Source organism: Tenrec ecaudatus, chromosome 11 (genome assembly GCF_050624435.1).
Source record: "Tenrec ecaudatus isolate mTenEca1 chromosome 11, mTenEca1.hap1, whole genome shotgun sequence".
In the NCBI taxonomy this organism is placed as follows: domain Eukaryota; kingdom Metazoa; phylum Chordata; class Mammalia; order Afrosoricida; family Tenrecidae; genus Tenrec; species Tenrec ecaudatus.
Window position 1 is genome coordinate 152,141,687 of NC_134540.1, and position 17,091 is coordinate 152,158,777.

The 17,091-nt window shown below is 43.8% G+C and overlaps 1 protein-coding gene and 1 pseudogene across 2 annotated transcripts in view; both read left to right on the top strand.

Moving 5' to 3' along the window:
* Positions 1-17,091, top strand: part of CLDN10 (claudin 10) — a 216,856-nt gene that overhangs the window by 100,410 nt on the left and 99,355 nt on the right. The gene's annotated exons all lie outside the window — the stretch shown is intronic.
* LOC142461570 (tubulin beta chain-like) lies at positions 9-1,104 on the top strand (annotated as a pseudogene).

The following is a 17,091-nucleotide window of genomic DNA, read 5'->3' on the forward strand; positions in this document are numbered from 1 at the left end:
ATCAACACATGAAAGCAGCCATCAAGAAATCAGATGCTGAGTCTGCGCCCGCTCTCTCGCTTGTCTTCGTTCTGCGGCGGGTGCCAGCACCGCCACCATTACCGCAGCACGAGAGAAATTGTGCACCTGCAGGCCAGGCAGTGCGGAAGCCAGATCGGCGTCAAGTTTAGGGAGCTGATCACCTAAGAGCATCAACCCCACCGACCTACCACGACGTCAGCGATCTGCAGTTGGAGCGGGTCAAAGTCTATGACAACGAGGCTGTGCTGGTGCACCATCGACTCCGTGCGCTAGGGCACGCTGCCCATCAGCAAGAGGAGTTCCCTGAGAACACCTTCAACATGGTGCCCTCGCCCAAGGTCCCCAACACAGCTGATGGATAACATAGACGAGACCTACTGCATCGACAAAGAGGCCCTCAACAGCATCTGCTTCCGCACCCTCAAGCCGACCATGCCCGCCTACAGCGACCTCAACCACCTGGTGTTTGGCCACCATGAATGCCTCACCACCTGTCTGCGCTTCCCGGGGCATCTCAACGCTGACCTACGCAAACTGGCGGTCAACAGGGTGCCCTTCCAGCGCCTGCACTTCTTTATGCCGGCCTTCGCGCCATTGACCAGCTGGGGCAGCCAGCAGTACTGCGCCCTGACCGTGCCCGGGCTCATCCAGCAGAAGTTCGGGCTCATCAAGAACATGATGGCCACCTGCGACCCGTGGGCCGTTCTTTGACGGCGACCGCTGTCTTCCGGGGCTGCATTTCCACAAAGGAGGTGGACGAGCAGATACTCAGCATGCAGAACAAGAATAGTAGGTACTTTGTGGAGTGGATCCCCAAGATGGCTCTGTGTGACATCCTGCCCCGTGGCCTCAAGATGCCCTTCATCGGCATGAGCACCGCCATCCAGGAGCTGTTCAAGCGCATCTCGGAGCAGTTCAACATCATGTTCCGGCGCAAGGCCTTCCTGCACTGGTACACGTGCGAGGACATGGACGAGATGGAGTTCACCAAGGCGAAGAGCAACACGAACCACCTGGTGTCGGAGTACCAACAGTAGCAGGATGGCAAGGGCCGAGGAGAAGGCTGAGGAGGAAGTGGCTTAGGGCGGCTGGCAGGGGAGCAGAAGCATTAGCGGTGTAAACTCTCAATCTTCCTAGTGCCGCGACTCTTTAATACACTTCCTCATGTTGTGGTGACACCCCCCCCTAACCCCCAACCCCCACCCCCCCACCAACCATAAAATTATTTTCGTTGCTACTTCATAACTGTAATTTTGCTACTGTTATGAATCGGGTGACCCCTGTGAAGGGTCGTTGGACCCCAAAGAGGTGACGAACCACAGGTTGAGAACTGCTGTCACAGCCTGTCCTTGCACACATCTCACTGTCCTGCACTTGCTGTCCTTCTGTCTCACATCACACTCTGTACAGACATTTCCATGAAAGCATTTTCACAGTAAAATAAAAATAAGAGAGAAAGAAATCAGATGCTCTTTAAAATTGTTACACTGGTCACCCAGACCAAACCAAACAAAACCATACTCACTGCCATTGAGTCAATATTTCCAAGCCTGCAATTGTTTATAGGAAGAGAAAGACCAGCCTTTCTCCTGTGGAAGCTGCTGGTGGTTTCCAACTGCCGACCATGCAGGTCACAGCCCAACTCATGACCACTACACCCCCAGGACCTCTTGCATTAGGCATATCTGGTACAAAGACATCTTAAGAGTGTTCAAAAGCAAAATGTCACTTTGACAACTAGATGTGACTGACCCAAGTCACATTTTCAGTTAGTCATTTTCAAGTGACTTATACAATAAATAAGAAATATTGAAGAGGAGCTAATACCTTTGAATGATGGTGTTGATATTGAAAGTACCAGAAAACAAATAAGTCTGTCTTGGAAGAAGTACAGCCAAAATGCTCATTCGAAATAAGGATGATGAGAGACACAATGGATGCATGTATGGATTGTGATAACAGATGTAAGAGCCCCCAATAAAAGTATTTAATTAAAAAATAATGATGATGAGACTATGTTTTATGTACTTTGGACATGTCATCAGGAGAGACCACTTCCTGGAAAAGACAATGTTCGCTGAAGTAGAAGCCAGTCAGCTATAGAGGGAAAGAGTCTCAATTGGATGGCTCGATAGTGACTGCAAGAATGGGTTCAAACACACCGACTGTTTTCAAGACCAGACCGCACTTTGCTGCCACATAGCAATTGTCTATCGGGTGGTTATATGAGCTGGAACAGACTCAATTTCATCTAACAACATGAACGCTATATGAAATTACAGAAAAATGGATACTTTTAGATTTTCCCGAGTTCGGGAAATAGCTTGAAGTGGGGGAAGAATTTCATGGAACCCAGTTAACCAAGGAACGATCATTACTGAAGTAGTGTGGCAGTTCAAAGAAAGAAGTTCCTGGAAAGTAGAATAGAGCTAAGGGAATATTGATGGGCTGAAAGAGGGAGCTTCTCTTTTCTCTTCCTAGATTCTAAATAAACCTGAAAATCCTCTGTAAGAAATACTAAGAGAAATTTACCAAAGTATGTAATGACCTTTCAAAGCATTCATTGGTTGCTCTTTAAAAGCTTCCATGTTTTTATCTGTACAAACCATAGTTGACTATCATTGCATTGAAAATTGTTACCGATCTCAAAGCATTAAAATGGAAAATGAGATCTATTGTTTCTATTCCTCTGGGAATTTCATAGTGGCCGTGAGTTTGAAAAGCCAAGCATTATACTAGCTGCATATAGTGCACTGGCTGATCAACTGCAGAGAGCATTCCAGGAAGATCGTGCATAATAAGTTCAACAGGGACTTAGGGTTGTTGACTCACTTCCGTGAGTCACTAATATAAATACTATGGGTTTTTTTGAAGTTGATTTTGGTTCCAACCCAGGCCAACAGTTGCTTTGTGGCTAATTTGAGGGATATTTTTGGTTCAGGAGAGAAGCCAAAATGGCTGTTGACAGCCGGTAAAGGCAGTATAATTCAAAAGCTCTCATATAGTTGTTGGATTACTGCCATAGCATGTTCAATGCAAACATGAGGCAGGGTACAAATCAGATGTTTGCAAAGTGAGGGTAAATGGTCTTGCTGCTTGAATAAGCATAAAATAAACACGTTTATTACATGGCTGTGCCAAGGCGTCTCCTCTTCTGTCTTAAGTGCCAGGCTGCAAATTTAAAGATGAGTGCTCAAAGCCCCAAGGACTCTGTGGAAGAAAAGACTGATGATCTGCACCCATTAAGGTCCCAGCCTAGGAAACCCTAGGAGGTCCATAGGAGTGGGAATCCATTCATGACACACAACAACAGCAGCGATTAGCCTTTGGTAGAGGGGGTGGGGGAGAAAACCCAAATTCAAAGGTTCCACTGCTACCAAGTCAATTTCAACTCATAGGGATTCTATATGGGGTTTCTGAGACAGTCAATCTTTATAGAAACAAATAGCTTCATCTTTCTCCCAAGGAGCTGCAATTAGCAGCCCAATGCTTACCAATGGCGCTACCAGAGTTTACTGGGGGCAGGAAGGCAGGAAGTAATTCAGGCTTGAAATCATATCTTAAAGATCCTAGCAATCTCCTCCCTGGGAGATGGACAGCAGAGAAGGTGGGGGGAGGGAGGGAGACTCCGGATAGGGAAAGATATGACAAAATAACAACCTATAAATTATCAAGGGCTCATGATAGAGGGGGGAGTGGGGAGGGAGGGGGAAAACTAGGACCTGATACAAAGGGCTTAAGTGGAGAGAAAATGCTTTGAAAATGATTAGGGAAAAGAACGTATGGATGTGCTTTATACAATTGATATATGTATATGTATGGATTGTGATAAGAGTTGTATGAGCCCATAATAAAATGTAAAAAAAAAAGAAGGTCCTATTAATCTCGCAAGTCACTGATCAACTGATTAGTTGGGTGAATGTGTGTGTGTGTGTGTGTGTGTGTGTGTGTGTGTGTGTGTGTGTGTGTGAGACTTGAGATGGAGGATGAAGAGTGGGAACACGTGCTTCAGCCCTGTCTCTGCAGTTGTTATTAGATGTCCTCCAGCCAATTTTCAACTCAAAGCAACAGCACGTGACAGAGTAGAACTGCCCTACAGAATTTTTGGACTGTAATCTTTATGAAGCAGATTGCCAGGGTTTTCTCCTGAGGAGCTGTGGGTAGCTTCCCATTACTACATGTCAGTTAGCCACGCCCACTGAATGTATTACCAAGGCTCCTTGTCCCCAGTATCCAAAACAGAAACAGCAAAAAAAAAAAAACCAAAAAACCCCTCACTGACATCGAGTCAATTCTGATTCACAGCGACCTTATAGGACAAGGTAAAACTGCCTCTGTGGAAATCTAAGACTGTAAATCTTTTTTCCCCTTTTTTATCATTTTATTGGGGGAGGATCTTACAGTTCTTATAATATTCTATACATCAGTTGTATCAAGCATATTTGTACATATGTTACCATCATAATTCCCAAACATTTTCTACTCGAGCCTTTGGTATAAACTTCTCTCTTTTCCCCTCCTTCCCCCACCCTTCCACCCTCGTGAATCCTTGATCAATTATGCGTTATTATTTCATATTTTACACTCTCCATTGTCTCTCTTCACCCACATTTCTGTTATTCATCCCCTTCGGGGAAGGGGCTATATATCCAACCTTGTGATGGTTTCTCCCTTTCTCCCTTTCCCCCCTCCCCAACTATCCGTCTACTGTCATGATATCACTACTCCCACTACTGTTCCTGAGGGGTTTGTCCTCAATTCCATGTGTAAATCTTTATGGGAGTAGAAAGCCTCATCTTTCCCCCATGGAGCATCTAGTGGTTTCAAACTGCTGACCTTGTGGTAAGCAGTGCAATATGTTCCTCCATTATGCAACCATGACTCCCCCTACTATCCAACACCCCCTGCCCCATTCCAAATGAAACCAATCTGATTACTGTGAAATCAATTCCAACTCATAGCAAGCCTACAGGACAGAATAAAACTGGCCCATGGAGTTTCTGAAGCTGTAGCCCTCACACAAACAGACTGTCTTCCTGGTCTCCCTCAGCATGCTCCCACCAGAGCTCCTCTCCTGAAAAGTGAGTAAAAGGCGGTGTTGGTCCTCAAGCCCCTCCTGACAACCCAGTCCTCCCTTTCCTGACATTTTCTGCATCCTTGGACTATGATGAAGTTTTCTTCAGGTATGTCAAGTATGTCAAGTGTATCTCAAAAGAAAAGGCCAATCAGTGCAGAAAGAAAAAAGGGCATAGCTTTACCCCTGCAGACTTAGGCTTCCAAATGAGAATGTGTTCCCATGAGTATTTCTCCCTGGCATTCAATCTGTCTTTGCATTTTCTGTCCAGGGTCAGCGTGTCTCTGAAATTTTTGCTTTTAAATTCTGTATGCTGCTTTTCCCTTCAAAAAATTCTCCTCCTCCTCTTTTTTGGGGGGAGGGGGGGTTGGGGGTCGGGAGTGAGGGGAAGTTCTGCCTTCTCAGGCCCATCTGGTTATTGCATACCCTAGAGTTTCAAGTGTTGGCTGGTCACTCATAGTGGCTCTCCTTGTCTCAGTAATTGCTGACACCAGACAGACAAAGTCTGTCTGTGTGTGGTATGTGGTGACTCTCATGTTGTATTGCCACGGGTATTTCAAATACCATCAGGATCCCCCATGGTGGATAGACTTTAGCATAGCATTTAGTCCAAGATGAACTGAGCAGAAATGCCTGGCAATCTCTTTCCTTATGGATCACACCACAGTATTGCCATACTTGACTTGCTAGCTTTGGAAATGTCCTCATGAGTGGCCAATAGCAAGAAAAAAAGACCTCCTATTTGGTAAGGAATAGGGCTAAAGGGGACATGGAAGACCTCAGTGAAACTGATTGGTGCAATAGCTGGAACAATGGTCATGCTTGTGGTTGTGAGGATGACCAGGGTAGGGCAACATTTTGTTCTGTTTTTCATAAAGTTGCCGTAAGTCAGAGTCAACTTGGTATCAGCTAACAGCAAAAGAGGAAAAGATGCACTTGCTCCAAGCTAGTTGCACCAAAGCTAGTTCAGTATTCCCATCAACATAAGCTGGTTTCTTTACTAGTTCTTCCAAAAATAAGTTCCACTTGCCCATATGTGGTAGTTACATAATCTGTTGTCAATTTGATACTTATGAATGAAGGGATGAAGTTTAGTCTGTCAATCTGGTCACAGCTTGATATCCTCATTTGGAGGTGCTAAGGAGATAAATAGCTCCTTGGAGGCGGGACACAGGCTCACTCTCTGGGAGACACTGCAGCTTACAAGACACATGGAGATAGGCTGATGGCAGCCAGAACCTCAGAGTTGGAGAAGTCACGTGGAGATCTCTGTCAGCACCGAGAAGCTTACACCACCACTGGATCCACAAGACTTCCCACCCACTGGCCTGTGCTCTTCCTGAATTTGGCATCCTTGCATGTGTTTTGTGAGTCCAAAGAGGACTTTATAAATTGGAATTGGACATATGGGCTAATATCAGACTTATGGACTTGATCTGGACTGGGCTTGGATGTTTTCTCAATATTCTATTGCTCTGGTATATAAAGCTATTTCCTATACACATATGAGTTTCTATGAATTTGTTTCTCTAGTCTACCTAGACTAATACACCAGTAAATCATCTATTTTAAAGGTGAATAATAATCTTGTTTCTTCAACAGTTGCCCACAAGTCAAAACAAAACAAAAAACAATTTACATCAAATCAATTCCAACTCATAGCAACCCTGTAGACCAGAGTAGAAAATCTTTGCATTTCTAAGACTGTAAACCGTTATGGGAGCAGGCAGCCTCATCTTTTCTCCCGAAGAACAGATACTGTGTCTGAATGACTGACCAGCTAGTTAATAGCCCATCACATAGCTGCTACCTCACCAGTGTTCTTTGGCCTAAAAGGAACTCATATACTTTTGAAATAACACATGGTGGGCACATAGGCAGTCCCACTGTCCGACTCTCTCCAGCTTGGTCTTCTTTCATATTCAAGCAGGATCAGAGCTCAGCCATCCAGGAAAGTTCAGGGGTAGAAATCATGAGTAAATATTGGAGACATTAGATCTATTCAGCAGTGTAGTTCCTAGCAAGTGTACAAAGACCAGCAATTCCATGTTGCCAGTTATATACAGATTTTGTGGTAGTTACATAATTTTGTGTCAACTTGAAGATATGTAAAGTGAGTGTGTTGGTGGGTGGAGTTTAACCTGTCAATCAGGTCACAGCCCAATGACCCCACTTTGAGCTGTGGCCAAAATGCATACTCTCTGGAGTCTAGCCTCTCTCTTTCTCTGCCTTCACCTTCCTGCTGACTGAATTCTGGTTGCTGCCAGAGCCCAGCAATTTTGCCACCTCCATTCGAGCCACAGGACTTTGTACCCACAGACCTGTGATCTTCCTGTATTCTGCATCATTGCACGTGGCTGCGTGAGTCTGAAGAAGGACTACTTATAGACTCGTATTGGACTATGGACTTGAGTTGGCCTGGGCTGGGGTGTTTCCTTGATATATAATTACTTCTTGATATCAAGCTCTTTAATACACATATATGAGTGTCACTGGATTTGTTTCTCTAGTCAACCCGGTCTAACACAGACATACAGAACTTCAAAAAGGCTCTCTTCTGCCACAACTCGTAAACAGTCAGCTGCTAACCCAAAGGCGAAGGTTGATGGTGGGAGCCCACCAACAGGTACCTCATGAGGCAGCTTTAGTGATGTGTTTCTGCAAAGATTACAGCCACGAACGCCTATAGGGCTATTCTACTCTGTCCCTGGGGCTGCTCTCCGTGGGAGATGGCTTGATGGCGCCCAACAGCATACCTCTAACATGGAATCAAGCAGTGGGGACAGAAGAGACATCCTTCCATGAAAAATAAGTTTAATGAACCTTACTCATAGAATACAAGTCCATCCACCCAGATTCACAGGTGGACTGCAAGCAAGGCCATTTGTTTTTCAAATTTTAATATTTATATATTCTTTGTTTTATAATAATCCATGCATCAAGTGTTTCAAGCACAGTTGTACATATGCCTCCATCATCATTTTTGAAATATCTTCTTTCTACTTGAGCCCTTGATGACAGCTCCTCCAAATATTCTGAAATCTTAATTCAGTCCTCCTATGAGACATAGCCCCAATCCCCCGGGCTCTAACTTAAAGACATAAAACAAGCCATTCTCCCCTCTTCTAGACTGACCCCTCTCCCGTTGAGTCTTTGGTGGTCATTGCTTTTCTTTTCCCTGCCTCAGTGGTCTTTCCCGATCCACGCCTCACCCCTTTCTGGCCTCATTTAGAGCATGCTGTATCTACCTGTGCCTCCTCAGACAGCCACAGTTCCTGAATTCTCACCCCTTTTAATTTTATTTTGCTGTTGGGAAGATACACAGCAAAAAACACAAACTTAGCACTTCCTACAGGAGCAAGTCAGTGATATTGGTCACCTTCTTTGAGCTGTGCAACCTTCTCATCTCCCTTTTCTGAGTTGTTTCTCTCTCACTAAAAAACGCACTGCACTGCCCACCAAGAGCCAACCTAATCTTTCAACTTGGCCCAAGATGCTGATTTCCCATCACCGTGAACCTCCATTTATTTCCTCCCTCCCATCCCTGATAACCACTTAGTCTCTATAAAGTTGCTATATATATAGATGTGTATGTATGTACGTGTGTGCATAATACATGCACATATACTTTATTGTTATGTATGTGTGTGAATATATGTAATGGAAGTCACACAATATCTGTCCTTTAATGATTTGCTTATTTTACTAAGTATAATATCTTCAAACTCCGTTCATGCTGTAGCATGAATCAAGACTTTATTTCTCCCTGTTACCTGGATAGTACTCCATTCATTGCACTTATGCATGTACCACTTTTTGTTTATCAATTCGTATGCTGGTGGACGTTTAACTTGTTCCCATCTTTTGGTTGTTATGAATAGAAGAGTGCTGCAGTGAGTATTGATGTACACATCGCTTTTGAGTCTCTGCTTTGAAGTCTTTGCGGGTGCCTTCCTCTGAGTGGAATTTCAGGGTCTTATGGTAGTTCCAGTCTTACGTTTTTTGAGGAATTGCCACACTGTTGCTCATAGCAGTTGTATCATTTTGAATTCCCACCAGCAGTGGCTAAGGGTTCCATTTCTTTTTCCTTTTTTAAACATTTTATTAGGGGCTCATACAACTCTTATCACAATCTACACATATACATACATCAATTGTATGAAGCACATCCGTGCATTCTTTGCCCTAATCATTTTCAAAGCATTTGCTCTCCACTTAAGCCCTTTGTATCAGGTCCTATTTTCCCCCTCCCTCCCTGCTCCCCCCTCCATCATGAGCCCTTGATAATTTATAGATTGTTATTTTGTCATATCTTGCCCTATCCGGCGTCTCCCTTCACCCTCTTCTCTGCCGTCCATCCCCCAGGGAGGAGGTCACATGTAGATCCTTGTAATCAGTTCCATTTTCATCACATCCTCACCAATATTTGTTATTTTCTGTTTGTGTTTTTAATCTTACCTGTCCCCATGGGGCGAGCCCTAATGGCATAGCAGGTTACACACGCAGCTGCTAATTGGCACTTTGAACCCACCAGCCTCTCATCAATAGACAGAGGAAGCTTTCTGCTTTTGCAAAGATTGACAGTGTATGGTCACTGTGAGTTGGGACTGATGTTGGTGGTGAGAGCTTTATCCTAATGGGAATGCAATGGCACCGCGTTGTGGTTTGGGTTTGCATCTCTCTGGTGGTTAATGACATTGGACATCTTTTCATACATCTAGCAGCCAATTTGGTAGCTTCGCTTTCACCGTTTTGGTAAAATCTTTAATGAACAAGCATCTTAAAAATGTTTGTTGTGAGCCATTTACTTATTTACCGTTTGCTGTTTGTACTTCTGCTAATGTATTAGATAGCACAACCCTTGGGTTTGAAGACGCTATCACCACTATTTCTAGTGTCATCAGTGCAATTCCTCTTTCTGGGACAGATGTTCTGGAGCCTGAGAAAAGGATTTCTCACAGTTTTCTTCAGGGTTCTTTGTTGCCTAAAATTAGAAATGAACTCTGGCTAATTTAAATGGAAAAGAAACCTACTGAAAAATGATCTAGTGGTTTCTGGAATCTATGGAATGGCAGAGAACCAGAATCAGAAAGTGAGGAGGTGCCATTCAAGGCTAGGCATCAAAAAGTGCATCTAAGTTCCAACCATAAATCAGTCTAGACATTCTACCCAAAGATGCTGCCCATGGACATTCTCCACTACTGGACTCAACTCTGCTCTCACCTAGCTTCTGCATACACCTTCTTACTATTCACATGCTTACAGAAGAAAACATCCTTTAAAAATGTATTTATTCATTTTTTAATTAAATATTTTTATTGGGGACTTTCACAGCTAGGTTGATCCTTATGATTGGTTCCCCTTTTCTCCTCCCACCTTCTCCTAATCCTCCTGGTATCTCTACTCTCATTGTTGGCTCTGGGGGGCTTATCGATCCTGTATGGTCTGTATTGTGGGCTCTTGTCTGCAGCAGTGTGCATGCTCTGATTTGTAAGGCAGAGCTGAGGTCATGATAGTGGGGGGAAGAAAGCATTAAATAATTAGAGGGAAGTTGTGTGTTTCATCAACACCATATCACACCCTGACTGGATCATTTCCTCCCTGTGACCCCTCTGTAGGGAGATGTCCAACTGTCTACAGATGGGCATTGGGTCTCTACTCCATTCCCCCTGTCCCCCTACCCCCATTCACCTTGGGTATGATTTTGTTCTCGGTCTCAGATGCCTGGTACCTGATCCCATGGACACCTCATGATCACACAGGCTGGTGTGCTTCTTCCATTTGGGCTTTGTTGTTTTTGAGCTACATGGCCGCTTGTTTATCTTCAAGCCTTTAAGGCTCCAGATGCTATATCTTTCCATATCTGGGCACCATCAGTTTTCTTCACCACATTTACTTATGCACCCATTTTGTCTTCAGCAATCATGTGAGGAAGGTGAGAATCACAGAATGCTAGATTCTTAGAACAAAGTGTTCTTGTTTTGAGGGAGTACTTGAGTTGAGGCCCAATGTCCCTCTGCAACCTTAATTTTTAACATATTTACATATGTACATGCCTGTATTTAGGTCTCTATAAAGGTCCTATGCCTCCTGGTTCTTTCCTCTATTTCCTTTTACATACCTCTTGTCCCACCATCATGTTTGGCCTTCATTCAGGTTTAGTAATTCCTCGCTGCTACATCATCCTTGATTAAGCCCCACTAGGCATCCTACGCCCTTCTCTCCATTGATTTTAGTTCACTTGTTGTTCCCTTGTCCCTGGGTTGTTTCCCGCCCCTCCTTCCTTTCTCCCGCCTCCCTTCACCTGTTTCCCCCTGGCACCATTGGTCCCATTCTTTTCATCTCCGATTATTTATCCAGCCTATCTTATCTAAATAGACATGCAGATACATCAATAATTGCAAAAACCCAGCAAAGCCAAGTAAAATAAAGGAAGTCAAGACCAACAAAACAATAATAACAACAACAAAAAGAAAGTCACTGACAAAAATGGAAAGACCTATAAATAGTTCAAGGTCTGTTTGTTGGCCTTTACGAGTGTTTTCCAATCAAGGCTGATGGGGTGCCACTCTGTCTCCAAAGTCTATTTTTGGTATTCCAGGGGATTTAATCACTTTGCTCCCCTTGCTGCTCTGGTGCATGCCCTTAGTGTTTCACCCCAGTGTGATGGGATGTGATTGTGCACAATTCCTGCACTGTGTCTCCAGTGTTGTCCCCCATGGTGCTATGGTTTAGTGAGGGATGGTATGTCTAGTGGTGGGGCTGGCCCTATGGTCCTCTCTGTGTGTTGTCTGCTCTGAGCAGGAATACCATCCTCGGGGCTTGGTGGGCCAGGATGTCCTCCCCTCCCTCTCCATCCCTTTTCATTTCTCCCATGTGCTCTAATCAGAAAAGCTCTTCTCCCCAAGCTGTAGCCCCAGTGCTGTCCTCTGAAGTGCATTCTTCTGGTTTGGGGGTGTCCACATAGTTAGGAATGGGTCCAGCCGTGCAGACCTCCCTATTGGTTCCCTGGTACATGCCAGTATATTGTATTCATGTCTTGGCACATCGGATTGAAGCCTGGTCTCTCTCTCTCTCTCCCTCTCCTGTGGCTATATATACAATACCCTCCCCTCAGGTGGGTTAGTGCATTCCTACCCCCGACCCAACCCATGAGTTTCTTTTTGCCTCTCTCTTTCTTTCCCCCTTTCATTAGTTGGCTGCCATATGTATCCAGGGATTGGGTTTGGCCCCTGCCACAGTTGCTGGGTATCACCCCAGGATGTATGTATATAGTAGCTTTTCCCTCATGCCCCACTTTTTAAACTTACCTCAGTGCAGTCATGTTGTAGTTGTCCTTTTGTGCTTGGCTTACTTTGCTTAACATGGTTTCTTCTAGTTCTTCTTATGCAGCAATGTGCTTCATGCGTTCATCGCTGCTTTTTGTTTCCAATTCCTTGCAATTGTGAACTGTGCCGCAATGATATTGGAACACAGATGCCTGGCCGTGGTTTATTTCTTACCTCTTCTGGGTATATGCCCAGTAGGGGGATTGCTGGGTCGTATGGTAGCTAAATTTCCATCTGTTTTAGATATCACCAAATCAATTTCCATAATAGCTACATATACCTACAGGTCCACCAGCAGTGGATGAGAGTTTCTATCTCCCACAGTCCCTCCAATACTTATTACTTTCTGATTTTTTTAAGTTGGGCTAACTTTGAGGGTGTTAGGTGGTATCTCATAGTTGTTTTAATTTGTATTTCTCTATGGCCAATGATCGGGAACATTTTCTCATATATTTATTGGCCATTTGGATTTCTCCCCCTGCGAAATGTCTATTAAGGTCCTTTGCCCACCTCCTTAGTGGGCAGTTAGTCCTTTTCTTATTGTAAGCTTGCAAAGTATAGTAGATTTTAGTCATAAGGCGTTCGTGTGATATGTCATTTTCAAAGAGGTTTTCCCAGTCTGTGGGTTCTCTTGGTGAATTCTTTTCTTGTACACAGGTGGAAAACGTCCTTATACCTGATATAGCACAAGTGTTCTTCCAAAAGTATGCACACCTCCACCTCCCCCCAGCCTCCACCCCAGAGGACAGCCTCCTAAATTCTCAACATTTGCTTCAGGAAGCTCCAAATATAGGAACTCTTGTGGTTGACTGTGTAGTTTCAGCATTTTATAATCTATGGGCTAAGTTGATATATTTGCCATCCTAAAAAAATGCTGTATAAAATAGAGGGTGAAAGAAAAGGAAAGTTACTTGAAGTATCCACGACCCAGTAATGAGTTCAGTATAGATAGAAATTACACTCCCAACTTCCATAGCTGGCTATAAGGTTACGAAGACAACTTTGGACTCTCCTCCTGCCATTTTGCTCACCCCCCACCCCAAATGTTCTCCCTGCCTTCCTCCAAAATCTTAATATAGTGGGGTGCTTTATCCAACAGGATAAGGCAAAATTTCATCCTTTAAGGATTTGAGTCTGTGTAGTAGTGCACTGTGTAGTACTGATTGGTGCTTTTGTAATACTGCAAAAATCTTCCACGGGCACAGATGGACATAAGACGTCTGCCTCAGGAAGCCCTGGGGCACCCTTCCCAGTCTTCCCTGTGGCTATTGTGTAGCAGCAACTTCAATTACCCTCAATAATCAGAATAAATCATTCTAACTCATAGTATAATTCATTTTCTCTCTATGTGTGTGTGCCTATCTTCCAGGCAGTATACTACACAATGCCCGATTCCAACTCATAGCAACTTTATAGGACAAAGTAGAACTGTTCCGTAGGATTTCTGATGCTGTCTTTATGGGAGTAGACACTCTCATCTTTGCTCAAAGAGTGATTGGTGGGTTTGAACTACCCACTTTGCAGTTGGCATCCCACTGAACCTCCACGACGCCTTTCTCACTAGTGGAATGATCTTCAAGCGGCCATATAGCCACCTCAAATTTCAGTCCAAATCCCCAACAGTCCTCCTTGGAGTGTGCAATTTGTAAACCAGAGTGTCTCAGAGGTATGGGAACAAGAAGCAAAAGTGTCTCAAAGGACATAGCAATGGAGAAGTTGAGCTGGTCACATGATAAACCTACATTAGTATTTTCAGTTACCTTAGCACTGAAGCTGTGCAAGATGAGAATTTTTTGTTTTATTTGGTTTAGCAGCGTACATGGTTTCCCTATGCTGTGTAGCAAATTATCACAAATTGTTGATACAACACTCATTTACAATAGGAGATTCAAGGAAAGTGGGGTGTAGTCCAGAAGTAGTTGAGATTTAAGTACAAAAATAGTTTCTACATGTAGCTGGCAGAATTCTAAGAGCCCCCCACCCCTCCAAGATATGCCATTCTAAACCCTACCATGAATCTAATACCCATTGCTATTGGGTCTATTTTGACTCATAATGGCTTTATATGTGGTTTCTGAGCCTATAATTATTTATGAAGCAAATAACTTCATTTCTCTCCCAAGGGAAAACTAATAGGTTTGAACCACTGACCTTGCAGTTGTCAGTCCAGCAACCAGCCCGTCCTTTCAATGCTGGCTGCCATATTCCTGCTCTGAAAAATTAAAAGGATTCAGTGAGCTCTGGTAGCACAGTGGGTTACACACAGATCTGCTAACTTGAAGGTCAGTGTTTCAACTTCATCAGTCCATTTGGCTGTGCTTCAAAAGATGTCATGTCTGAAACCCTAAGGGGCAGTCCTGCCCTGTACTACAAGTTCTCCATGGATCAACTCAATGGCAGTGAATGGTGGGTTAAGGTTTGAGCTTTCAGTTCAAATGAGATTAAATAACTTCTCAGTGACCACCAAACAGGTGAACATGTACATAACTCGCTTGCCGTTTCTACTTTCAGAGCTAAAACCCCGGCCTTGAGTTTTCTTCAGTAGCTTTCGCTCTGGTTCTGGCACTTTCTTATAGCTCCTTTATTAGGCATTATGTAGGATGATCCTCTGTGACTTTCATTGTGCCTTGGCACCTTTATTGTTGTTGTTAGGCGCCATGAGTCAATTCCAACCCACAGTGACCTTATGCACAGCAGAATGAAACACTCCCTGGCCCTGTGTCATTCTCACAAGTGTTCAATTGACACACTGTGTCAATCCAGCTCCTTGAGGGCCTTCCTCTTTTCCTCTCACACTCTACCAAGCACAACATCCTTCTCCAGGGACTGGTCTCTCCGGAAAATACATCCAAAGCATGTAGGACAAAATCTTGCCATCTTTGCCTCTAAGGAGTACTTACTCTGTCTTATTCACTCCAACACAGATTGGCTTGTCCTTTTAGTAGTCCATGATACTTTCAATATTCTTTACCAGCAACACAATTCAAATGTATTGATTCTGTCTGTCTTCTGTCAGTTTGTCATACTGTGGTGGCTGTGTGTTGTTGTGATACTGGAAGCTATGCCACTTGTATTTCAAATGCCAGCAGGGTCACCCAAAGGAAATAGGTTTCATCAGAGGCTCCACAGTAAGAACAGACAACAAAGAAGAAATCACCTGCCCACTTGGGAGGAAGTAGCTGCTGAAGACCACCTGTAGAGGGGAAGAATGTTTTCTCAGCCTCCACAGCAGCTCCAATGCATTTGTTAAGTATTAATGGAATGAAAGGCATCAGCCTACCTATCTTCCTCACAGAGCCTGAGCTTACCTCTTTCCCTAGGTGTCCTTAATCTGCGACACTGATCAGTGTCCTTTCTCTGCCTCACACACAGCTATCACAGTAGTTGCTTTCTTGCAGAATACACATCATCCCGGTGTGACTAAGTGGGGCCATTTTCCCTGGTATAAATATCCACACTGTGGTTGATTTAAAATATCAAACAGTTGGCAATTCCTCTCAGAATTATTAGTGTTTAAAAAATGGGAAACTCTCCTTGCCTTGACAACCACGTTTCAGCATGCCACAGCTTCTGAAATGCAAATGAGTCACCTTTAATGCCGGAGTGTCCCTTCCACTACTTGTCTGTATATTGGTCATACTTTGAGGGGGAAAAACACATACACCCCACCCCCCAAAAAATCCAAAAATGAAAAACTGCAGTAAAATGATAGTCCAGCTTTCCATTGAGGACATTTTAGACCAATTGACATCAAGTTGAATTCAACTCATAGCAACTTCACATGTATTCAAGTATAACTGGGCTCTATACAGTTTTCTGAAGCAGATCATTTGATCTATCCTACAAGGTCTCTTAGTGCACTCTAACCACCAACCATTTTGTTAACAGTGGAGTATATGAGCCATGTACACTACTCAGGGACTCTTAGATATTTCACAAGGGGAAAATATTCTTTCAATCTAAATTTCCATCTTTCAGCTTGACGTATAGGCCAGTGCAATGCAGTGAATTATTAAATATGGGTTTTCTAGCCACAACCTCTGTTACTACTACCAAATGACCTTTGTTTTTCCTGATAGGTCTTATAAGAAAGTGTAGGAATGAGGAGGAGGAGGAGATACTGATTGGGTTGTATGATTTATCTGTGAGTGATTGCCATGTTGCTAGGTATAACATAAGCCATCTCTGTAGCAGGAGTGACAGGGTAGATGTCAGTACCAGCAAAAGAGAAGAGTTAGGAGTGGGGTGTGCCCTTTGGTTCTCGAGATTCCTGCACATTGAACCTCTTAGTTCCAGGAGACAGCTCTGACAGTAGAAGAGGGGCAGAGAAGCAGCAGAACCAGAAGCATAAGACAGAGAAGTGGACTTCCTAGTCCACAAAACAACCAGTCTTCCCCTCCCCTTTCAATCTACATGTTCACCATCTTCCCTACATAACACTCACTTGCCCTGGGAATACGTCTGTGATTATCCTGACCTCTCTGAATACACGTTTCTTCTGCTTATGAAGTCATCCTTTTACCACATTACAGACCTTACTCTTTTGCACAAGGGCTCTAGTTCTCTGTGCCAGAGTCCATTACAGAATGTTTGTTCTTGTTTTTCCAGCTGAAGAGTAAACGCCTTAAGGGCAAAGACCTTATCTCCAGAGACAATGGACTCTTGAAC